The sequence below is a fragment of the Macrotis lagotis genome, chromosome 1 (assembly GCF_037893015.1).
Source record: "Macrotis lagotis isolate mMagLag1 chromosome 1, bilby.v1.9.chrom.fasta, whole genome shotgun sequence".
In the NCBI taxonomy this organism is placed as follows: domain Eukaryota; kingdom Metazoa; phylum Chordata; class Mammalia; order Peramelemorphia; family Peramelidae; genus Macrotis; species Macrotis lagotis.
This window is the reverse complement of record NC_133658.1, coordinates 187262331-187288646: the sequence shown is the minus strand read 5'-3', so window position 1 is coordinate 187288646 and position 26316 is coordinate 187262331. Positions and strand designations below refer to the sequence as shown.

At 35.4% G+C, this 26316-nt stretch overlaps 1 pseudogene; it reads right to left on the bottom strand.

The window, feature by feature from the left end:
- Window positions 1–263: 263 nt before the first annotated feature.
- On the bottom strand, window positions 264–1463 carry LOC141514918 (glyceraldehyde-3-phosphate dehydrogenase-like; annotated as a pseudogene).
- Between the last annotated feature and the right edge of the window lie 24853 nt (window positions 1464–26316).

The following is a 26316-nucleotide window of genomic DNA, read 5'->3' as shown; positions in this document are numbered from 1 at the left end:
AAGAAAGCAGTCATGATTGGGAAAAGTTATTATCATTCTTTTCACTGTTTTACATGTTAGTATTATAAACTTCTAGAATTAAGACCATTTCACATATTTTAGCATCTTTAATGTTGGTTATTTACTAAATGTTAATAATAATTAATAGAAACAGAAAGAGCCATGTGGAAGGATATTCTATATAGTACTGGATATATTTATATTTATATACTTTAGAGACTATGGAACTTGCTGGGACTTTTTTTTTCACTGAATATGGTGACTTTATTGATGGTACACAATAAAGGACTCTAGACTTTTCTCCCTACTACAGGGGTGCTTTGGGACAAGGATGTGAATGGGGCACAGGATCCCTGGTAGAGGAATGCATGTTAGGGATGTGGGCTCCCCAGTGATGTAACTCTTTTTTCTTTTTTTTTTTTTTGGCTGGGGATGAAGATTTATCCATGGCTTCCCATTTTATTCCTTGGAGGCCATGAAGACCATGAGGTCGACTACACAGTTGCTATAACCATACTCGTTGTCATATACCATGAAATAAGCTTGACAAAGTGGTTATTGAGGGCAATACCAGCATCATTATCAAAGATAGAATAGTGGGTGTTGCTGTTAAAGTCACAGGATGCAACCTGGTCCTCTGTGCAGCCCAGAATGCCCTTCAAGGGTCCCTCTGATGCTTGTTTCACCTCTTTCTTGATGTCATCATATTTCTCAGGTTTCTCCAGGCAACAGGTCAGATCCACAACAGATATGTTGGGAGTGGGAACATAGAAAGCCATGCCTGTGAGCTTTCCATTCAGTTCAGGGATGACCTTGCCTATAGCCTTGGCAGCTCCAGTGGAAGCAGGGATGATGCTTTGGGCAGCACCATGCCCATCACACCACAGCTTGCCAGAGGGACCATCCACAGTCTTCTGGGTAGCAGTAATAGCATGCACTGTGGTCATGAGTCCTTCCACAATGCCAAAGTTGTCATGAATGACTTTGGCCAAGGGGGCCAAGTAGTTGGTAGTGCAGGAGGCATTACTGACAATCTTAAGGGAATTATCATATTTCTCATGCTTCATTCCCATCATGAACATTGGGGCGTCAGCAGAAGGGGCAGAGATAATGATTCATTTGACTCCACCCTTCAAGTTTGCTCCAGCCTTTTCCATGTTGGTAAAGATACCAGTGGACTCTACAACACACTCAGCTCCAGCATCTCCCCATTTAATATTGGGGGGATCCTGTTCCTGGAAGATGCTAATAGCTTTTCCATTGATCACCAGCTTTCCATTCTCAACCTTGACAGTACCCTTGAGCTTGCCATGGGTGGAATCATATTGAAACATATAAGCCATGCAGTTGAGGTCAATGAAGGGGTCATTGATGGCCACAACACCTGCTCTGCCAGAGTTGAATGCAGCCCTGATCACCAGGCATCCAATGCGGCCAAATCCGTTGACTCTGACCTTCACCATCTTGTCTCAGGAATGCGACTGACCAAAGCAGCAGATCCTAGCAGGTAGCTTGGAGAAGAGCTGAGTGAGAGTATTTTAATATCACAATTGAGAAATGTTAAAATTATCCTTTCCTTGCTGTAGGAGATGATGCTGTAAGGGGAGAGGGGCTTGGATCTTCTTCCAAATTGAATCCAACATGGAAGCTGATAAAATGGACCTTAGCCCTTTGTCTCTGAATTTGTTTTTCTGTTTTAGGTAAAGGATTAGAAATTTTGTGAATTTTGGAAGGTAAAAAGGGCAATTCTCTAAGCTTCTTGGCATTTCAGTGATGTAGCCAGCTTAGTATAAATTCCCTAGGGAAAAAAGAGAGCTCTTTGGGAATGGCTGAGATAAGAAATCATCTAGCAGAAATGCACATTTGGACATGAACTTGGACATGAATTTGGTGGGACCACTAATGCTAATCTAAATTAAATCCCTAGAAACCAAGATGGGATAGGAGAGAATACAATCTTGAGGTACTGGAAAGGAATGTTTGTACTTTTGTTACTGCTGTATCTTTGAAGTTAATATTCATTTGTAAAAGAAAATTGATGATAAATGCTAAAATGGAACTAGAATTTTAATTAGATGCTGAGGTCTAATAGTGAATAAAACAATAGATGAATGCTCTTTAGGTTGTGATTATAAAACATTTAAAAAATTTTTCATCTGTCAAATTAGGGAGTTTGGGTTTCCGAAATTCCTTTTAGTTCTAATCTGTGGTCATTCTAAAACCCAATAATCACATTTTACTGTAATATATAGGACTCTAAACATTTTTGTTCATATCATCTATTAGTAAAAAATTTTTGTACATTCTCTGAATTATATATATATATATCATTTAAAAAAATAAATTGTTTATATGCCAATAATTATGAACATTAAAATCAATACAAAAATCAGAGATTAAAAATGATGAAATAGAAATGAAATAATATTTGATCTTGGAGTTAATAGGGAACCATTAGACTTGCTTATGCTTTAGGAAAAATCATTTTGAGTTTTATGGAAAAACTTGAGGCAGGGGAACCAGTTACAAGACTATGCAATAGTCTAGATGAGAAATGTTGAGAGTCTGAACTTGGGTTATATCTGTATGAGTAAAGAGGAAAGAGTCAGAGGAGAGAGATGTGGGAACAAATAATATGATTTGGTAATTATTTAGAAATATGGAGTGAGGGATAACGTAAAGGTGGAGATGCCATTGAGAGTGTATAGCTGGGTGACTGGAGGGATAAAGGTGCTCTGAAATTAGTAGTAAAGTTTAGAAGCTAAATGAGTTAGAGAAAAAAAGATGATATAATACAACCTATAATATTTGCAACCCATTTATACTTAGTCACTTTGCTTGACTCATAGTCTCACTCCAAATGAAAAGGGGTGAAGAAGGATTATTATACACCAGTTTCTAAGCTCAGACAGCAAAGTACACCCTTCATGATCCTTAGGTAACAGCCACAAGTTGATCTGAGGGATAGAAGGTTACAAGTTTAAAGTGGTGGTGGTGGTGGTGGTGATATTCAGAATTTTCCAAGAGGTACCTGCATAGCTGTTGCTATTGGCACCCAAGTAGTAATATGTTTAGTGGTCAATGGACACCTGAGGTAGAGGAAAGGAGGTAGGTTGGTATCTTACACAGTAGAAGGGGGAATAGAAATGGGAGATCCCCTCAGAGAAAGGGTTAACTAGAGTTCTACTGGAAATAAGCCCCATTAATTGATTGAGGGTGAGGTGTGACCTTTTCTTCAGTTCTTTTGGTTATCATATATACCTTAGAGTAAGGTTATTATTCTCTCAGTAGACCTTAACTTCTGTTTTGGGGACCACGGCTATAATAAAGCAAGGATCATATGTTAACTGTCCTTTGCTCATTGACTCAAATTACTGTGTTTCCTGAGTCTGTGCGACAGTTTTCTAGTTTTTCTGTTTCTTATCTAAGGTTATGGCTGGGACTATGTCTTGCTTTTTTCATATCCTTGGTACTCCTTACATATGATGTACATGGTAGGCATTCCATAAATATCACTGAATGAATGGACATAAACCATGCCATATCTCTTGAGGATTGCACCCATTTACATGACCATGTTGATGATTCTCAGCTCTTCTTACACTTGTATATGCTCAACTTTGGGACATACAGATCTGTAAAATCTTCTTTCAGTTTTACCCATAGTTTTAGGTACAATTCTTCTTTCCATAACTTATTCATCAGAGTAAATAGTCAACATGTTGCTGTCTACTCTCTCAGACTAATAGGACACATACTGTGAGGGTTCCCTGACATCAGTGAGAGCTACGCGCTTGAAATGAGGGCAGGCAGTTTATAGTTTTAACAATTCATATTAAACGAAACTCATTTCCTCCAAGATGTGAGAGCACTTTGCTGATTCCTTCTTAATCAAAACAGATGTTTTTGAAGCTGCCTAGAACAGGATATGGAAAATTTGGCTAACTATTAAATATGGGTTCAAAGACAGATCCTTTATAGTCACCACTGAAACCATGGGCACTGTCTAAATATAGCAAATTGATACTGTACTTTTGAAAGTCTGCTTGCCTGCTGTAAATTGCTGCTATGTTGCAAAAAGCTCTGTTCAAGTAGCTCTATTCTCCACTAAGAAACTTTAACAATGAGCAGTGAGAATAAACATTGTGTGTGGGTTCTTCCTAATAAAAATGTGTTGCATGAATATTTTTTCTTTTTAGCCACAATACAACCTATTTTTTGCTAGGATCTTTTTCACTCCTAACATCCATATGAATTAAATAAAAGTTTAAAATTTGGTACAGAAAGACACAAAGGGGAATGACATATAAAACCATGGCTTCACTGACTGAATAAGATACTGCAAATATTCATAGAATTTTAGAACTGAAGAGTATCTTTGAGATCATTACTCCTCATTTATAGTTGAAGAAATCAACTCAGAGATGAAATGTGCCTTGTACACAATTATACAAGTGGTCAATGACAGGACTAGACCCCAAGAATATTATTAAATTATTAATGACTAGCATTATTGCTATTATCTCATTTATCCTTATCACGATGGGAGTTGGATGTTATTATTATTATTATCTCTTATTTTAAAGATTGGAAAACTGAAGCCAACAGAAGTTAAGTTACTTACCCAAGATCATATAATTATTAATTATTGGAGATCAAATTTGAACCCAGGTCTTCTTTTTCTGTTTACTATGCACTTCCACTTTTGTGCTCCGTTCCTTAATGATGACTTTTTCTTTCTAGGAAATACTTCTAATGAGGCAGATTCATTCTTATTGACTTTAAAGTCAACTTAAATGTGATATTATTATCCTTATTTTGCAAATGAGGAAGCTGAGGCTTAGAGAAGTTAAGCTATTATTGCCCAGGGTTACACATTATATGTCCAAGGCAGGATTCAACCTCAACACTTCCTGACTCCAAGTCTGGCATTCTACCCACTGTATGGTATCATCTAGCCATTTGAGAGATCATATGTTCCAAATTCCTCATTTTACAGATGAGAAAATGAATTCCAATAGAAGCAAATTATCTTGCCCAAGATTATAAAGTTTTTAAATGGTGGTGGTGGTGCCAGTATTAGAATCTAGGTCCTCTAACTCCAAGAACCTTGTCTTACCATTATATTTAGCTGCTTTGCATTCTTGTAAAGAATTAAATCCATTCCCTAGATCTATCTCATGTTTTCAACATAAACCTACAGAATTATGAGTCCAGAAGGAATCTATGACATTTTCAAATATATTTCCCTTCTTTTATAAATTTTCAAGGACTGTTAAGAACTTTTTTCTTCCTTCCTTCCTTCCTTCCTTCCTTCCTTCCTTCCTTCCTTCCTTCCTTCCTTCCTTCCTTCCTTCCTTCCTTCCTTCCTTCCTTCCTTCCTTTTCTTCCTGTCTGCCTGCCTTTTTTCTCTCTTGCTTCCATGATCATCTTCCACCAGTTCAAGCATACTTCCTTTGTTATGTCACCCCCTTTCATTCAATGAATCTATATGTCTTATAGATGATGCAAATTCAATATATTCAAAACAGAACTTATTATGTTTCCCTCAAGAATCTTCTCATCTTAAAAGTTTACTAGGACAATAGAATATGCCCCAGCATTGTATAGAAATGACTGTCCCCTATGCTTTCTCTCCTTATCCACCTCTTAGTTTCCCAGATTTTCTTCAAGACTTGGCTCAAATACTATTTTTTGTAGGTGACATTTCCACATCTCTACTGTTGCTAGTGCTTGTCCCTCAGAGACCACTTTTCATTTACTGTGAATGCATATTTTATGTACCTAGTTATTTACTCAGATATTATGAACTCAGTAGAACATGAGCTTCTTATGGGCAGAGACTGTTCTTGCCTTTCTGTGTGCTCCACAACTCTTGGTAGAACCCATCAAAAAGTATTTTTTAACCATTCAACTATGTGCCATTGTGCTTAATTAATGATTTTTGACTGCCATTTCAATTATGGGAAAATGAGAAGGGGAGAAATAGGTTAAATGCTTTAAAGTTTCAGATGATGGGTAAAACAGATATACTTAAAATTTAATATCACTATAAATCTAATGATTGAAAGCATTAATATTAATGTCTTGACAAGGGATATCCTCCACCAACCGGGCAGGACAAATTCCTGTGATGCTAGGCAGAGGAAGATTGAATGACCAGGGAAAGTTTCTAGTTATGGTAAGGTATTTTTCCTACTAGGCCATCTCTTAGATGAGTACAAAGATGGAAGCCTATTCCACAAAAGGTATTTGGATAAAGGTCTAAATTTTCTCAACCTACCTGAACTTATTTTCTTGCATTACAATTTATCTGAGTCTTTATAGTTGTCATTATTAATCAAATGAGGATAATAATACCCATCTTATCACCTCACAGAGTTTTTTATAAAGATTGAGATAATAAATGTGAAGGCACTTTGAAAATTGTAAAGTATCATACAAATTCAGGACACTCTTAGTATTATTCCTTTGGAGTAATTATATTCTACATAAACTAATGGTTTAGAGTTTTACCTCATCTAGTCTTGTGTGTCTAGTCCTATGGAGTACTATAGGATAAGTATATTAATCAAAATAGTTAATAGCTCGGAAAACTGGCAGCTCTAATATATCACTCTATCTCTGTAGTTTCTTAGAAATTTTGCTGAGAAGAGAATGATCTAAATGGTTGAAGGAGAATAAATTGGATTTTATGAAGAAAGTTAGATATGACCATAACTTTGTCCATATTAGATACTTTGTGGGGGATATTGTCCCTTTTAAGAATGCCAAACTCTCTTTAAATTTATAAGGTCCTGAATTCTTAATATATTACATTACAGTTTCTGGAACTACATTTATATAAATTTCACACAAATGGTCATAAATGGAACTGAGCTTATTTAACTTGTTGAAGGAAAGGGGAAGAATTTAATAATAATTTTAAAGGTATGAATTATTCTTATGGAAACAAACTTTTTGACAAATTATTTTCCAGACAAATGAAAGGCACTGTGAGACAGTGGAAATATTATTGGATTTAGAGTCAGAGGACCTAGGTATGAATCTCTGCTTTCCTTTTTACTACTCTTACACCTTTGACAAATCACTTAAACTCTATAGGTTTTAGTTTCCTTATCTGTAAAATGATGGGTTGGACAGGAGTGGTACTTAAGAGACTATAGCTTGAGGGCTGGATCCAGTACACTGGCTGTCTCACAAATCAAGAATGGCTTTTACATTTTTAACATACATTAAAACTTTATTTAAAAATATAAAAGTAATTCTTGGCTCACTGACCATACATAAACAGATGGTAGCCAGATCTGGCTAACAGGTTTGCTGATTAAGGTTTCTTCCAGATCTGAATCTATCATCTTATTATCCACTCTAAAAAGTCATGGGAAAGGGACATGAAAAATCCGAATAGATATAGATTTCTTAGACAGGATAAATATCAAATTGTTCAAGCTTGGGATGGATTATTGAAGTAGGCTATAGAATACATATTTTTTTCAAAGAAAAAATAGCATTGTTTATTGTCCAAATTGGTTTAGATTAAGACTTAGGAAGGAGAGGAAAGTTGGGGGAAAATAAGGAGGAAACAAACATTAAGCACAGAGCTTTACCTAAGGGCTTTACCAATAGTCTCATTTGGTACAATATTATCATCCCCTTTTACATTTAAGGAAACTAAGACATATAGATGTTAAATGACCTGCCTATTGTTATATCTTTAGCAAATGTCTCAGACCAAGTTTGAATTTTTTATTTTCCAATCCAGGAAATATTTATTAAGTTTCTACTGTGTCCTAGGCACTGAAATCAAGGAGCTTACAGGGAAAGGGGTGAGGCAACACACAAAATGGGGTATCCAGCATAGGAGCATCTTGTTCTGTGGAGCTGCAACCAGGCAGAGCAGTAGCTGCAGAGTGGAGGGACACCAAAGTCAAGTTTCTATCCTCTATAAAGAAGCCATTGGGAAGAGTTTAGTATTTCACTGTCTAGTCCTCCTGGCATTTGAGGGAGGTCAAGGCTTAAGTTAGCAGTCTGGTGATAGAGTTTAGAGGTGATGAGCTTAACACGGGAAGGGCATTTTCTGATCTGCGGTGTTGAAACCAAACAGAGCAACAGATGCTCCAGACCTAGTGTTCTATCCTTTGAGACAGCAGTGCTAGAAGTTTATTTAACCTTTTCAGGTACTTTAGTAGCAAGATTCTAATTAGTAAGGCCTCCAGTCAATCTCATCATAAGATTAAACCCCTTGTTTTATCAGACCATTGGCAAAGAGACAACTAATTCTCCCCTTTTAATTCTTTGACTGACTGGTATTTTAGAGAAAATTGGTTATTTTCACTTATAAACTGATAAATTTTTAAAAATAGAGAGTTCATATTAAATTAATATTTTATGGTAGTCACACTTTCAAGTCAGTTTTAATTGTAAGTGGGATTTTTAGGTTTTTTGACTTCTAATTTTCTTTAAAGTTTTCCTAAGTATTTCCTCTTGGGGGCCTACATTTCTACCTCTGTTGTCAGATTTTGAGGATCCATAAGCTTCCTAGGAAGCTGGTTGAAATCAACCACCAGATGGAGACTTCGCTAAAATGTTTCTCTGTTTCAATTACCAGCTGGCAGCTAGTTCTGAAATGAGATAATCTTATGGATGCAAAAGCGCTTTGGAAGGAAAAGGGTGCTGTTTGAATTCAAGATATTATTGTCATGACCTTCCAATTGAAGCTGCATATGCTTTAATATAGGAATGCTTTAGTCATGTAACTCTTTCCTAGGGATACAGAAATATGCTATGCCTCAGTTATTAAATTAAGAACATATACTTTGGACTAAAAGGCAAGCAAAAGGATCCCTGGTTTGTTAGATCTGGGTTTTCTCCTCTGTTGCCTAGAAAATGAATTCTATTACATTCTCCCTCAGTTTTCCCTTTTAAAAATAAATACAATCTTAGTATTTCTCTACTCTGCCACACTGCAGGGAAGATGAATTAAGTCATCTGAGAACTGGCACTACTAAGAGGAAAGAGTTATGAGACAGAATTAATCTCTTTTCTTGCAGTTCTCATTTTTACTTTGGTTGGTGAAGAGTGAATTCTTCTGGTTAATGTTATTGGAAATCAAAACAATAAATGAGCTGTCTCTTTGTTTTCCATTTCAACGTTTTACTGAGGGGCAAGATCTTTGAAGATTATGTCAAAAGCTGTATATAGATATATTGGAATGTACAGTGATTAGAAGCATGGAGTGAGGTGAAATAAGAAGCAAGTACAGTTAATAACTCAGGTGCAAAATGAAGAGAGCCTGTTCTCCTTTGTCAGCAGAGGAAATGGGAAGGATACAGCATAGTTATAAGAGAAAAGAGAACTCAAAAATGTAAATTATTCTGAAGCATAAATGATAACTGACATTTAAGTATCATTTAAGAGTTTTCAAAGTGCTTTGAAGATATTATCTCATAAAATTCATAATAACTTTGTGAAGTTGGCACTGAAGACAATCTTTTTGGCAGTTCCATCTTATAGAAATGTGGAATAAGGTCATTTAAAAAATGAAAATGGAAAAATTCATTGAATCTCTGATAATAGTTCTAGAGCTAGAAGTTATTTTAGAAGTCATCTTAGTCTGACCACATTACTTTCATTCTCAAAATAGTTTTATTCATTTCCTTTCAAGGAGGTGGAGATGAAGAGGAAGGAGTTCCAGATATAGGGGATAGTCAGTAAAAATGCTCAGAATTGGGAGATGAAAGACAATGAACATCAAGAAGTCTTGGAATTATAATTGGCTTAATTGTTATTGATCTCTATAAGCCAAGATGGTGTCCCTTACTGAGGGTATATGTTCTGAACTAGAAAAGGTTATTGAATGGGAGAGGGCAGACCTCTGTCACCTCCTGGTGAAGATAAGATAAATCTAAGAGTTTAGGCTTCTGCAAACCCTAGTGCTAACTCAATAGTACCTCAACAGAAAAGAGGACTGTGACATTCCACTTAACAGTATAACTCAGCCCAGTTAGTGTGGACCAGTGAATCAGTGGACCTGATTCATTCTGGTGGTTCAGTAGCTAAATGATCTACCTGATCCATCTCAGCAACTGCTACAGCTGGATACCTTCCTGGTCCAGCCTTGCCTAGTGAGGGGTTAGCTCAATCTGATTTTGTCCTTAACCAATGCCAAATTTCTGGGTAATTTCAAAGCAGTTTTAGTGTCCACACTCTTCACTAGCCAAGACCCAACTTTTAAATATAAAGCATTGCTATAATTGGTAACTGCATTGATCATTGTTTTCCAGTTCTCCAAAATTGCTTTTTCATGTTGAAATTGTTCTGCTTCTACTGACTTAATTCTGCATTGATTCATGTCTTTCAAATTTTTCTGCTATCCTTTTCATCATTTTTATTGTACAATAATATTCCATTACATTCATATATCATAATTTGTTCATATATTATCTGAATGATAGGAACTGAAAAAACCAGCTTATTATTATTATTATTATTAAGAAAAAATAAATCCCTACTCTGGATATTTTCATTATATATATGAGCCATTTTTTTTTATTATGTTTGGGGTTTGGACTTAGAAGTGGTATCCCTGGGCCAAAGGATATGTGCAGTTTAGCGACATTTTAGACAATTCAAATTGTTTTACAGAATGACTAGAACAATTCACCAATAGGTGAATTATTCTGAAGCATAAATGATAACTGACATTTAAGTATTATTTAAGAGTTTTCAAAGTCCTTTGAAGATATTATCTCATAAAACTCATAATAACTTTGTGAAATTGGCACTAAAGACAATCTTTTTGGCAGTTCCATCTTATAGAAATACGGAATAAGGTCATTTAAAAAATGGAAATGGAAAAATTCATTGAATCTCGATAATAGTTCTAGAGCTAGAAGTTATTTTAGAGGTCATCTTAGTCTGACCACATTACTTTCATTCTCAAAATATTTTTATTCATTTCCTTTCAAGGATGAAAAGCTCTAGGTGAATTAATCCAGTGATATCCTTCCATATCCCATCCAATAATTGTAATCTTCTTCTTTCTGTCACCCTTACTAACTTGATGAATGTGAGATAGAAACTCAGATTTATTTTATTTTCCATTTTTCTATTTACTAGAGGTTTGAAACACTTTTTATAAGATTGTTGGTAACTTTTTCCCTTTTTTTTTTAGGTTTTTGCAAAGCTAATGGGGTTAAGTGGCTTGCCCAAGGCCACACAACTAGGTAATTATTAAGTGTCTGAGACCAGATTTGAACCCAGGTACTCCTGACTCCAGGGCCAGTGCTTTATCCACTGAGCCACCTAGCTGCCCCTTTTTCCCTTTTCTTAAAAAGTTTTCTTTTTATGCATTTTGATCAATTATCTATTGGGGAATAGTTTATGTTTTTTACATATTTGTTTCAAGTTTTGTTATATCTTTGACAGTTGATTTTTATCAGAGAAATTTACTTTAAAAATTCCCTTCAAGTTATATTATTTCTATACTAAATTTGAACTGCTTTAATTTTGATTATGTTAAAGTTTTTTGACTTCATACAATCAAAATTACGCATTTTATCTTTTGTAATCTCCTTTCTCTTTTGAGGGGTCAACTTTTTTTTAAGATTATAAAATTATATATATGTTTTATATATTGGAAATTGAGGGGGGCCTTAGAGGCCTCTTCATTTTATAAATGAAAAAACTGTCAAGTGAGGCTAAATGACTCACATTGCTAATAATTTTCTGAGGGTAAGATTTGAACTTAGGTCTTCCTTACTGCAAGCCTACTAGGGCACCTAATCTTCCCCTTTAATACTTGTGAAGGTTATCTCCTTGGTGCTCCTAATTTATTTATGATATTATATTTTATATCTAGATCTTATATCTATTTTGGGCTATTGAGGTATGTGGCCTGTGTTCTTAGTCCAAACCTAATTTCTGCCAAAGTTGCTTTCCAACTTTGGAAAATAGTTTTGTTGAATAGAGGAGTCCTTGTCCCAGTATTGGGGTTTTGAAGTTTATCCAGCATTATGCTACTGTGTTTGTTTCCTTCCTTATGTTTTATGTATATTTCTCTCTATATAATATATACACACATATATGTATATATAATATATACACATATGTATATATACCCCCATATATATATACACACATGTGTGTATACACACACACACACACACACACACACACACACACACACACACACGAAATTTAAACCACTACTTGATTTCTTTATTCTTTCACCAAAACTGAATAGTTTTTATGTTTACTACTTTGTAGAAAGAGATCTGGTACTGCCAGACCACCTTCCTCCAACCCTTCTATTTTTCAAGATTTTCCTTCTGTTCCTCCAGATAACTTTTGTCATTATTTTCTATCTCCACAACATAATCCTTTGCTATTTTGATTTGTATGGCATTGAAAAAATAAACTGTCAGCATTTTTTTTTTTTTTACTGTGGTATGACCCAAACAAGTAATTGCTTTCCAATTATTTAGTTAAATCTTTATTTCTGGAGATCAATTGACAAACTCTATAATGAATGATCTACTATAATGGCATCCCAGCAAAGATCAATAAAGAAGTTCAAGGAAATAGCAGATCTTACATTTCTCTTAGGTCTTGTTGTCTTTTTAAAATTTTTCTTTTTTCAAAGTATATAGATTCTCTATTTGTTTTGTGGGCGGTTGAACTATACTTGATGACTTTTATTTGAAGCAGTTAGATAAGTGATCCTCATGTTATTTCCTGAGCTTGATCCTAAAAAACAACTCTTTCTTCCCTAGTCCTTTGCCTCTATCTTTTATTTCAGCAGCTCTTAATTTTTATTTTTTACGGTGCTAATCCTGTTGTCTTCCTTTGGGAAGCAGTAGGTGGAGCTACAGACTTTTTATCATGAAGAAACTACATTTGTCACCCATTGCCAGCTTAACCTGAGCAAGTATACATTTCCAAAAATAACAGAGGCATTTCCAAGTATTCCAGAAATATATGCAAGACTGTTTAGTCATTCATAATCACCCCTTTGCAAGTACTACAGATATTCCATACAAAATCATTCAGAAGGGGAAAAAGTTTGCAGGATGCCCTATATTTGGGGCTGGGGGTAAAATGGGGGGGCAGTAAAGGTGGTAAGGGCTGGGGGGGGGGGAGAGGAGGAGGAGGAAAAGAGACAGACAGACACACATATACACACAGAGGTAGTTCTTTCACAATTTTTTTTTCCAGGTGGCTAAGGGGCCCAGAGAGAAGGCGGTGGCGGGGGTGGTAAAAGGTCTTTTCCATCTGCGTCAGAACTCTGAGGACCTCCTCATTTCCCCACTCAAGATACCTTTTTGAGGCCCCAAACTGTGGTTATTACCTTTTTAGAATCACAGAAAGGTGAACTAGGTTAAGTGACTTGAGACAACAAGAATACCATACTCTTATAGTAGATGATTCTTTTCAGAGATCTGTATGGTGACGTTATTTCTTCCCAGTTATGGCTCCTTGAAAGGGTTGGAAGGAGTTCTTTATTTTCATTTGTTTTTCTTTTAAAGGCTGGTTGGATTCTTTACTTTCCCATTCAATTTCCTTTCTAATGGGTGCTTCTCGATATTAGATACAACTTGAAATATAAGAGGAGCTCTTTTCGGGGAGATAAGGATATGTCCTGTCAGTGTGTTTTTTTTTTTTTTGATGCAGCCTATGAATTTCTAAGTGTGGGTGACAATATTCCTTCTGCCAATCTAAATTAGCAAATATTCTGGACCTTATAGTCATAGAGGGTTGTTCCAGGACCCGGAGTGTTTAAATGACTTGCTCAAGTTTATAAAATTAATATGTGTTAGTCAGGACCTGAACTCAAATCTTCCCGATTCTGACTCATGTTCTCCACCTACTCATGCCACACTGTCACTCAGTTAATGACAAATGAATAGGGTTTATAGATTTTACTGAGCAGCTGAATTCAGAGCTGCAATTCCATAGTTCAGTGTAAACAAGATAAGATGAAGACAAGAGAGAGCATTAATAACTGTGAGGATCAGAGAAGGCTTCCAGTTGGAGGCACCCAATGACCCTTTAAGGAAACCTTGAATGCTAGGAAGTGGAGGTGTGGATAGAGAGCTTTCATGCTTGAGAGACAGCCTGTCCAAAGAAAGGCAGGAAGACTACATCACTCAATTACAATATACCTCTAGAGTATCTATTTCTTTGATTGTAGTGTTGATAAACTCCAGAGAAAAAAGCACTACAATTCAAAGAGGAAAAAATAATGTTCAATGACTGGTCTAAGGCCACCCAATTATTAAATTATCAGTTAGTAATCTAATGATTGTCTTCTGAAGTTTGTCTTTCCACTACAACATATCTCTTTGTAAGTAATATGTCCAATATAGACCTGAATTTAAATCTAACCTTAGACATTTACTTGATGTGATCCTGGACAAGTCACCTAATTTATCTTCCTCCCTTCTTCCCTGTTTCCCTTTATTCTTCCTTCTTTTTTTTGCCTGCCTCCTTCCCTCCCTCCCTCTTTTCCCTCCCTCCCTCCCTCCCTTCCTTCCTTCCTTCCTTCCTTCCTTCCTTCCTTCCTTCCTTCCTTCCTTCCTTCCTTCCTTCCTTCCTTCCTTCCTTCCTCCATTCTTCTCTTCCTTCTTTCCTTCTTTCCCTCCTTATCAATTATTACTGTACTTTCTTATTTTCAAGTTAAATTATGAGGGTATAAATTTATAGAGATGACATAAATTCAAACTGCAGTGCACTGTTATATAGATCCTTTTTGCCATCACAGTCCTTTTCTCTCTGCTTGTTTGTCACTGAAATAAATTTATTAGGAATTATTGATTTCTCATTATAAGACATTGGTTGCTCTTATTCTCTATCTACTTCACTATGTAGAGCAGTGAGACTTTTGGCTGGCAGAGATAGGAAATCTGGAATCAAAAGTGACCAATACTGGGCACCAGGAAAGTGCTTCAAGCAAGAACAAAGATAAAGAAACTGAGATTGGATGGAATCCACTACCAGAAACTTGAACTAAAGGGTTCAAATCAGTCAGTCAAGGGGTCAACAGACATTTATGAAGTATTTGCAATGGGTTAGGTTTTGTCAAAAGTATAGAGGGTACAAAGAAAAGCAAAATTATTCTCTGTCCTTGGGCAAGGCACTAATAGTGGGGGTGACCCAGAAAGACTTATTGTAGAAGATGAGATCTGAGCTGAGTTTTGAAGGAAACAAAAAAAAAACCTAGGGGGGCAGAGGTGAAAAGGGAGAGAGCATCCCTGGCATGGGCGCAGTCAGTGCAAAAAACAATAAAGCCAATATTTCTGGAACTTAGTGTACATGGAACTAGTCTAGCATGATCAGACTGGGAAAAGCCAAAGGATCTAAGCTGTGAAGGGTTGTTAAAGTCAAGCATAGTATTTTTTATTTGATCCTGGATGATGATGGGAGTCACTATAGCTTGCTGAACAGGGAGTGACATAGTCACTGCGCTATAGGAAGATTACATTTACAGTTCATTGGAAGACTAGAGTGAGGAGAGACTTGAGCAAGGGGGATCAACTAAGAAGTCAGGTATGAGGTGATGAATACTTGTATCAGGATAGTGGCTGGTGCCAGAGAACAGGAAACATGGTATAAAATATTCATGGCAAAGGTATAAAAGAATTTGTCAATAAATTGGATACGTACATCCATATGAGTTGAATTTGAATGAATTGAGGATGGCAATTAAGCTATTAGATTGGATAAATAGGAAGATGATAATGTCCTTAGAAGAGGAAAGGTTCTGTTTTGGACATGTGGTGTTTGAAATGTTGATGGGATATACAGTTCAAGATATCTAATAGGTAGTTGTTGATATAAGATTGGAGGCCAGGACAGAGCTTAAGATTTGATAAGTAGATCTGAGAATCATCTTCAAAGAGAATCTCAAGATTAGAGGCATAGGAGGAGATAGAGGAGGCAAGATTTTGAGCAGTTTCTAGGTCTCATCTGTACTTTCTTAGACTACTATTTCATGAATGATGTTGCTTCATGAATCAGATATCAGTTAGGGTTTATTTTTTCTTTGTGATGCTAATTTTTGATTTTTAATATTGTTTCTTGAACAGATTATTGTGAAGTTATACCATGTGGTGGAAGAAAGAATCAGTGTTCTGATTTCAGGTCTACCACTCATTCATTACCCATATTTCTTGGGCAAATTACTTTGCATTTCTGACTCTCAGATTCTTCATTTTTAAAAGGAGTGTTGGACTAGATTACTTTTATGTTTATTTCCAGAATAGATTTATGACACCAATATGATACCAATAACAATATTCTACTAACCTAGGGTTGGATTTGTGTCATAAAAGACTTTTAATGCCAAACTGGGAATTTTTAATTTTATCCTAAAGACAATGGGGACCCACTGACGATTGTTCATTAAGGCAATGGATAAGATTCTACCTGAGATTTTGAAATATCAATCTGGTGTTTCTATATGGGATTGGTTGTAGAGGAGTGGGGGCTAGTGGCCGGGAAATCCCTTGGATTATTTTAATACTTCAGGAAAGAGGAAATAGGACCTAGACTAATATAGTTGTGCTGTGAGTACAAAGTAAGGGACAGGTATAAGAGGAAGAATGAACAAGACTTGGTTCTTAGTTGTATACCAGAGCTGAGTGAGGATGACACCTCATTTACAAAAGTAGGAGAATCTTGACTACTTAGAAATAGGGCATCAGGAGGAAGGGTAGATTTTTTTTTAGTTTTTTTTGCAAGGCAATGGGGTTAAGTGGTTTGTCCAAAGCCACACAGCTAGGTAATTATTAAGTGTCTGAGGCCAGATTTGAACTCAGGTACTCCTGACTCCAGGGCCGGTGCTCTATCTACTGTGCCACCTAGCCACCCTGGAAAGGTAGATTTTAAGGGAAATATACTGGTTTTTTTGACATCTATTAAGTTTGAAGTGCCTATTAGACAATAGGAGGGAGTAATCAAGGACTAGCAGTTCAGAAGAGAGATGAGGGCTAGATATGAAGATCTGAGAGTTATCTGTACAAAGCTGATAATTAAATATATGAGAAATAATGAAATTATTAGGAAAGCATAGAAAGATAAGAGGCTCAGGAGAGAGACTTAGATTTACACTTCTAAATAGGAGGATTGTCTTAGGGGAATAGCCTATTTTAGAACTTTCCAATCAATCATTCTAGATTTTTCCTTGTCCTTTCTCAGTTGTCTTAAATTTCCTTAATGCAATAGGTGTTCCTTTTTTTTCTTCCTTTATTCTTTTGATTCTCTTAGGTATGGGGAGATATACCTTATATTTGACATACAGATCCTGCTTCTTTTTTTTTTATTATTAATGCTATCTCTGAAAAAGTTTTTTTTGTTTTTTTTACAAGGCAGTGACTTGCCCAAGGTCATACAGTTAGGTAATTATCAAGTGTCTGAGGTCAGATTTGAACTGACTCCAGGGCCTGTGCTTTATCCACTGTGCCACCTAACTGCCCCCCTGAAAAAGTTTGAAAGAAAAGTTTCAGATTATGAAAAATCAAGAAATAATATTACCTATCTTCTACTTCAAGATATAACGAAAAAAAGGTTATTTAGAATTGCACCTGTTTCTGAGAAAATTTAAATAGGTAGAATACTTTAGGACAATCTTTCACTTTCCTTTTCAGTGCTTCTCTCCTGCACTATGTAGAAAATGCTGACAAATAAATAAAACAATTATTATAGTTTAATACCTTAAAAGTCAATACCTTTCATACTGGCTCTCCCTTGACCATACACAGTCACAACCTATCTCTGAATCCAGTGATAACCCTAAGTTCTCTGTTATTGTCTCAATCATTGAACTTTCCTTTTTCCCTTAATTAGATGTATTGTCCTATGTCTTATTTACTTAAGGCTTTGATCTATATAGGATTACAACAAGCAAAACTGGTTAGCTAGTTTGTGTTCACTATAGAATGAATGCATGTTTGCTTTTTAATAGAGATCTTTTGTACAGTTAATTTCTCAACCTTCAAGATTCTAAGGTTAATCTTTTTAAAAGAGATGTGGGCAGACGAGCCATCCTATATCTTGAATTCTTTTTAAATCTTTCTAATTTCTTTTTCAAAAATTATGTATACTTCTAAGAGTAGAATATATTCTGTCTTCATTCATTTATATATTTGATTTGAAATTTAAAAGACTAGTCACATAAATTCAGATGTTATTTTTATTATCTTCTTTATTTGAGAAATCCTTTATCTTTAACGTTCATTCATTCAGCAAATATTTTTAAGTGGTTATTATGTGCAGGACACTTTAAATAGTTTAAAATTTGATAGGAGAGATGAGATAGGTATACAAGTAATTATGATACAAAGAAGAATATGAATGAGCAAGAGCCAGAAATCTAGGTTCAAAAGAGACAATTAGTCAATTAATAATTGTTCATAAGTGCCTATTAAGTGTCTGACACTAAACGCTGGGAATATAAAGAAGGATAAAATTGACAGTCCTTTTCTCATGAAGTTCATAGTCTAATGGGGTGACCATATGCAAACAACTATGTACATTCAAGATATATATATATATATATATATATATATATATATATATACATATATATATATATATATATATATATATGACAAATTGGTATTAATCTTAGAGAATTTAGGAAGATTAGGAAAGGTTTCCTGCAGAAGATAGGATTTTATCTGGTACCTGGGCTAGTCAGGGAAAATTTCTTAGACACACAACTTACAGGCTAGTGGAAAGAAATTTTGATAATGGCATTTTAAGACATTAATTATATTAAACTCAAATAAAAAAGTAAAATGGGAATTTTTTCCTTAGTATAATAACCAAAATGTTTTCCTTTGTCACTATTCTAAACCAAAAACATTTTGTAAAAGTCTGCCTATAGAACTGTAAAACAGAATTTGAGACTTGAGCCATCCACCCACCTGTGCTTTCCAGTACAACCTGGGGGAGATTAGACAGAGTACTAACTTGCAGTGACCCCAAGTGGTTTCAGAATCACCAGGAGTCATTTTAGTCAGTACTATAATCTATGATAAATTGACTGAAAAGGTACTTGGCTTTTTCATATCACTCTAAATCTAATTAGAAGATTATTTCAGTGATTTAGTGTACTATAAATTATATTGGTTCTGGTATAAATTTAAATTCTGGTTCTCCAACAAAAAAAAATGCAGAGGAGATCGTATCTACCCTATTATCCTAAAAACATCCTCAACATGTAGGTGAGGGGTGGAGTGGAGTAGTAAGTGGTTAGTGGTGTTTGGGCAAGAAGGGAGTTGCAAGCTGTAGACACAGCTGCTTAGGCAGCATTCAAGCTTATGTTTCTGTGCATCTCCATCCCATACAAATTCTTTCTTTCATGGGCCTGGGGAGTGGTCAAGCAGGTTTTGGAGATTTATTGTAACAAAAAGACTACAAGTATCCTCTGTGTTCAGTCCTTAAGTATGCTGCCTTTGACCCTATCTATAGCTAAGCCTTATGCTTTTCTGCAGTGTGATTCTAGGATCCTTTGCTTTCCCCAAATCCACACATTTTTTTTTTTTGCAGGGGATGCCTCTTGCTGAAGGGCCAGTTGTTAAACATTTATCAGCAAATCAGTGACCTCATAGTTAACCAAGTGCCTCTATACTCATTATCCCCATTTGATACTCATAGTAACCAAGGTAGATATCCTTACAGGTCTCCCATAAGGTTGATTTTATTACTTCTATTTCCAGATATGGAGAAGGGAGCTCAGAGTGGGCAGGTGACTTGTAGTTCAGTGTTCTTCCTACTTTATGATGTTGCTGGAGATCAACTTCTTTGTTTCAGTTTTTTTGAAGGCTGTCTCACAGAAAATCTATCATTTCACAAAGGATTTCCTAGTATGCTAGGTTATAGTCATTTTATCGTTCTTTCTCTTCCTCTTTTCTTGCATATTGGCAAATTTATAACTTTCTGTGGCTATCAGAACACATTGCTTCTCTTTGGTCAACATCATATGAGGGAAAATATCTAAATCCTACTAGTCCAGCTCCAGTGTCTCTTCCTCCACGTATTCTGTGATTACGTCACATATGTCTCCCATGGATAATAAAGTCCTTTAGGGCAAAGATGTGTTTTATATTCCTTTGCATTTTCTATAGCTCCTTAATTCAGGACTGGGTATATTGTAGAAATTTAATAAATTCTTCTTGATCAATTTGCCTTTGGATTTAATATTTTGTTTATTTGAAAATACTTTGACTATTATGAGGGATGATGTATTAGGAATTTATTGCACTATTTAATTATTTAATTCTAGGACAGAAAATAGGTCCTTGACTATTCCCACACCCTGTTATTGATACTTGTTTTAGATATTTGAATTGAGGGGTGGTTGGATCCCAAGACAAGTAGAGTTTTATAAGCAGTGATATTCCTTCATGAAAGGCTTTTAGAGCAATTATAGTATATATCACTCTATATATCTTAGGGGTTATAGGGGTTCAGAGACAAGGCTGTTTCTTGTTCCTAAGGATCTTATAAATGGTGAACTATTTTTAGATAATATGATGATGATAAAGAAAAGGGCTGTGTACATGGAAAGTAGCATTACACTCTTTTTCATATTGCAATGATGATTAGTTCTTCCTCTGGCAGAAAAGGAGGTGATAATATTTCTTCTGTTTTTTTTTTTTTTTTTTTTTAGCTGGAGTCTTAACAAGAACAAGAATTTAAGTATCCTTGTAGCACTTAGAATTCCCAAAGATTTGGGGATTTTCCCATTTATAGATCCTTAAAACATAGTTGTTGATTGATTAAAGTGACCATATTAGTGTTAGATATGGAACTTAACTAATGCCACAAAAAAGGCTATTTAACAATATAAACTTACTAGTACTCATCACTGGATATCATTATATCTGAACTTCCATTCAGTAAAGTGTCTTTGATTTTGTTACTAAACTCAATCCCATCTATGAAACTGTCACTCTGAGAGTCCTAATCTTAAAAAAACAAACAAACCACATTTAACAATGAACTAAAGCATGTTTTTTTGCTGCATCCTATGTGCACAGCACTGGACTATTTGTAGGAAGCTACAAAGCCAATGAACATAATTTTCTCATCTTTGAAATGATTGGAATTAGGCAAGATGATGCCTGAGGTCCCTTCTGGTGTTAAATCTTATGAATCTATGAAGAATTAGTCAGTAGTTATTGAGAACAGTTATAGTCCTCAAGGGATTTGCTATGTCATGGGGGAAAAGAAGTTCAGCATAGAAATTACAAATAAACATGATAGAAATAAAGTGAGATATATATGGTAAACCACAGCAGAATAAAGATGTTTGGATGCATATTCATACTTCAGCATTATCCCTGGGAACTTCCCTTCTATGAATTGTTTTACCCAGAGTTACAAAGCTATTAAGAATAAGTATAAGAGACAGAATTTGAACTAAGTTCATTACTTTATTAACAGTCACACTGACTTTTCGTATTTGTATATAATAAATAGTTGTTTATTTGGAAAGGCCAAAGGATGAGTGAATTATCAGTTTATCTAGTATAAGATTATCTGGAAAGGTTTCTGGAAAAGGGGAGCCTTGAGCTGGGGGAAAATTTGAATTTAGAAGAAAAACTATTATCTTAAGAAGAGGCAAAGATTATGAAAGATATTGCATAAAATTTTTTTGAGTGACATTTGACCAAGGTGATAGATTAGATTTTCATTTTTTCCAAAGGAAAATGAAATATAAAAACTAGGAAATATCATAATGGCCATAATAAATGCATTAGTTTATAACTTTTTATAAAGCAACATGCATTTTTTGGTGAAGGAATGCACATAATTTTCAGAGAACCAAGAAAACTATCAGGGTGAGTTGTGGAAACATGGTATGAAAAGGTCCTACAACACTAACATTTTATTTGGGAAAATGTTGTGAGAATTTTATATGCTTTTTACTGTGTTCATGTGGATATATGGAACATTTAGTATTTTTCAAATAGTTATATTTCAAAATCTGATTTATTTGCATTAACTTCCCACCTTGAACCCATGAAGTATATATTGGTAGCAGTATGATTATTTTCTGTGAGGACTAATAGACACTAATGGTAGACTTTTCTCAAAGAATAAAAAGTTTACTCAGATGGTGAGATAATTTTACAGTTGAGCTAAATGACCAGAGAGCATTTTTACAGCTACTTAAGTAAGTTAATATTGATTTTATTACACTTTTTCTATTATTTTATAAGGAAAAGTAGTGAGAATATGAGGTGTCTGAGTCTGTTGGCTGCTTTTATGAACCTGCCTGCCTGCTTTTTTATTAACCATTTCCTGCTTTTCAAGGCAGTTGTACAGACTACACATGAGGCCATGCCGCTGGGTCAGCAAAACAGAATCAAGGGGGGGGAAGGGAGAAATGTGTAATCTGATAGAATTCAGTCCTTAGCATACGCATACTCACATACTTTTTATGTCTTGGGCTTAGGTTACCTGTTTTCCAGGGAACAGAGTCAAACCCTATTGTTGAAAACGCTAATGGAGGGGGTAGGAGGTCTCTGATTAGAGTAACCAGAAAACATCTCCACAAACTCCTATTTTCCAAAATTTGCAGCTTATAGAACTCTTGGGACTGGAGCATTCTGCCTTTCGGTTGTTGTTGAATCATTTTTTTTTTTCAGTTCTGTTTGACTTTTTGTGAACCCATTTGAGGTATTCTTGGCAAGAATGATGGAATTGTTTACCATTTCCATCTCCAGATCATTTTACAGATGAGAAAGCTGAAACAAACAAACATGACTTACCCAGGGTCACACAGCTAATGTCTGAGATCAAACAGTGACTCTGCCCTGTTTGATCCTTATGGCATTCTCAATTTTCTTCAGCCACTGCCTAATGATATTCACAGGGATCATGACTTTAGAGTTAGAAAGGTCCTTAGACATCCCCATGCCTTTATTTAACAGCCAAGGCTCTGAATTCTATGGAGACAAAATAACTTAACCAAGGATGCTTAGGTTGTTAGTGACAGAAGCAGAATTCAAACTCAGGTCATCAACACCACATTACAACTCAAGCTAGAAATCTATCATGATCATACAGTTACTGAAATTTTAATGTTTTCTTTAATGACTGATCAAATAATGCTTGTTACCGGTTTGTTGGATGTGCTTAGCCACTCAGATCTATTTGTACTATTACTCTCAAGACATTTCTGAATTTCTTGTGTCTGGGCTTGCTCTGTCTTTGTAGCTTCTTATTAAAATCAGATCTAGAGGTCCCAGAAAAAAATAAAAGAAATCATCCAGTTATTCAACAGCATCATTGCTTGCTTCCTCTGTTTGGAAAAGATGCGTGAGATTTGTATGTTCTAGATGTTTCCCTCTAGTTTTCCAAATCTCAGGCCACTGTATCATTTAATGTATGTTTATACTTTGCCCTCTAACATGATTTTTCACTTAGACTGAAATGTAAATACAGCTGTTGTCACAAATTGTCTCGACCTGTCAGATCTTTGTTCCTGTAAAATTAGAATTGGGCGAGATGAGGGCAGGTCTCTGAAATGGAATTTGGGTGGTCCTAAGCTTTTATTCGAAGAGGCTGGAAGTCAAAGAAGTTAGGTGGCCCCCATGAAACTTTGTAGTCTACAGCTGTTCCCTCTTCTCAAGGGTGTGTTTTATTTTATTTTAATTTTTTTAGACCTTACCAGTCCTTAATATACCATGCTTTAATATGGTCAGATATTGCAGATTTTTTTTTTACAATTGTTATTTCTAGATTTTGGCCTAATTGAAATCTTTTTGGACTAAAATACCCCAGTTCTTATATGAGAGACTGGTGAGTTTTCAAATACAAAAAGTAGAGTTATTAATTTTTCAACTTTAGTTTCCTCTTGGTAATGCATTAGATATATACTGTTGTCATCTTTTTTTAAGAGGCAGTATATCATGATAGATACAGATATGGAGTTGAGAAGACTTTAGTTCAGGTGCTGGCTCTGACATACACCAGCTATGTGATGATAGGGAATCCATTTTCCCCTCAGTGTCTTATGCAACATTTTAAAAAAGTGACAGAAAAATTCCAGATCTGAAAAATTTCCACAATGGGAGTTATCACATAGATGAAATTAGACCTGTTAACCAATTCTTTCCACCCCTTCTCAAAACTTTGTAGTTGACTCCTTTTGTAGTCATGTCCAACTCTTCATGACCCTGTTTGGGATTTTCTTGACAAAGAAACCAGAGTAGTTCATTATGTCCTTTGGCTCATTTTAAAGTTGAGGAAACAGGGTTAAATGACTTGCTCAGGGTCACACTTCTGGCTAAAACTACCTTTTAAGTTTATAAAGTTCTTAATATACATTATCTCTTTTAATTTTCACAAAAAAGCAAAGAACATGAGGCAAATACCTCAGGTACTATCATTACTATTTTATAGGTGAGGAAACTGAGAAAGGTGAGGAAAATAGGTTAAGTGACTTGTATATAAGAAGTAGTCAATAAATACTTATTGATTAGATTAAAGGCTTGAGTTAGAAACCTAGCTCATAAACAGAATGGAAAAAGTTAATGTCAGAATTTAAACTATAGATTATAAAGGCCATATTCTTCCCCAATAATTTCATAGAAATTCAGGATCATTTTGGGTTTATTGTTAAAACTATTGTGATGAAAAAGACCCTCTAAACATTGATTAGAGTATCTTTGTCCCAAAATATGTGCCCCTCTATTACATCATGTTGCATGAAATTGCTAGTCTTTTATGATATGGTATTTTCTTCCTGAATCAGAGTTTGAAGAGATACTATTGGCTTTATCTATACAAGATGCTAGGTGGCACAGTAGATAAAGTCTGGTTCTGAAGTCAGGAAAAATTATCTTTGTGAGTTCACATCTGACCTCAGATCTGACACTAACAAATTATATGATCTTTGGCAAGTCGCTTCACTCTATTTGCCTCAGTTCCTCATCTGTAAAATGAGCTGGAGAAGTAAATGGCAAACTACTCTAGTGTCTTTGCCAAGAAAACTACAAACGGGGTCACAAAAGACTGAACAACAACAATAGATTAAATGTTCCTGATAAGTTATTGCTTGAAGACTGTCAGTGAAGGGGAAATCACTACCTTTTGAGGCAGCCCATTTTGCTTTCAGATATTCTAATTGTAAGAAAACTTTTCATTTTGTCTAACCTAAAGTTTATTTTTTGTAATTTCTACCCATGATTCTAAGTTCTGTCCTCTGGGGACAAACGGAACAAGTTTAATTTCTCTTCTATGTTACATTTCTTCAAATACTTGAACATAGCTATCATATTTTTCCCAAGTTTTCATTTCTCCAGACTGAATATCCCTATTTTTCCCAGTCAGTCATATTTTAAGAACTTTAAACATCCTATTTGCTTTACTGTAGATACTCTCCAGTTTATCAATAACATGGTACCTGGAACTGATTTGCAGTTAAAATTTATCCAAAAGTAGAATGAGCTATTTTGAAAGGTTGTGAGTTTCTTTTTGTTATAGGTTTAAATTAAAAGCTGGAGAAGCCCTGCAGAGAGAATTCTTTTTCAAGTATGGATTGGAGTGAATGAGTAGTTCTGAAATTTTTGTCTCTCTATGACTTAGATCTTTCCAGGGCAGAATATAGCAGTACGATTTCTTCATTATTCAGAATACTATCAAAATATAAACCTGTAATGAGTACACATGTTCTTGTTATTTGTCTTTCATTCTCAAAAAGGACCATGACATCAGGCGGTGGTGCCTTGACATGCAAGTGAATTAGACTTAAGTGAGGAAGGACTGTGCAAAGTCTCAAACCTCACAGTCTCCTCAACAGCCATCTTGGAGATGGCTTTGGAAGCAGTGAAAATCTTGACCTTTCGAAGCTGTGGTCTTTATCATTTCTCAGTTTGACTGAGGCAATCCCATTCCTTGGTTAAGGCAGCTAAAAAAGAAACGAAGCAAAAATTGTCCTCTTTTGCATGGTCAAAAACAAAACAAAACACCACAGAGTTGCTATTTACAATCACTCTGAGCCAGTCAGAGCCTGAACAAGACCAAGAAGAGTTGGCCTGGAACCTATTGTTGGCCAATCAATGAGAGCCAGGGTGATGTGGAGCTGGTAAATCCCAAGATTTATATTCCTCTGGGCAGAAGAGCATGCAGGTAAAGGTGTGATACTCTAGAGTGAACAGAAGACAGGGAAAGAAAATAAAGAAAGAAAGATAGAACAGGGAAGGAAGGAAGGAAGAAAGGAAGGAGGGAAGGAAGGAAGGAAGGAAGGAAAGAAGGAAGGAAGGAAGGAAGGAAGAACTGCTGTCTAATTGATCAACT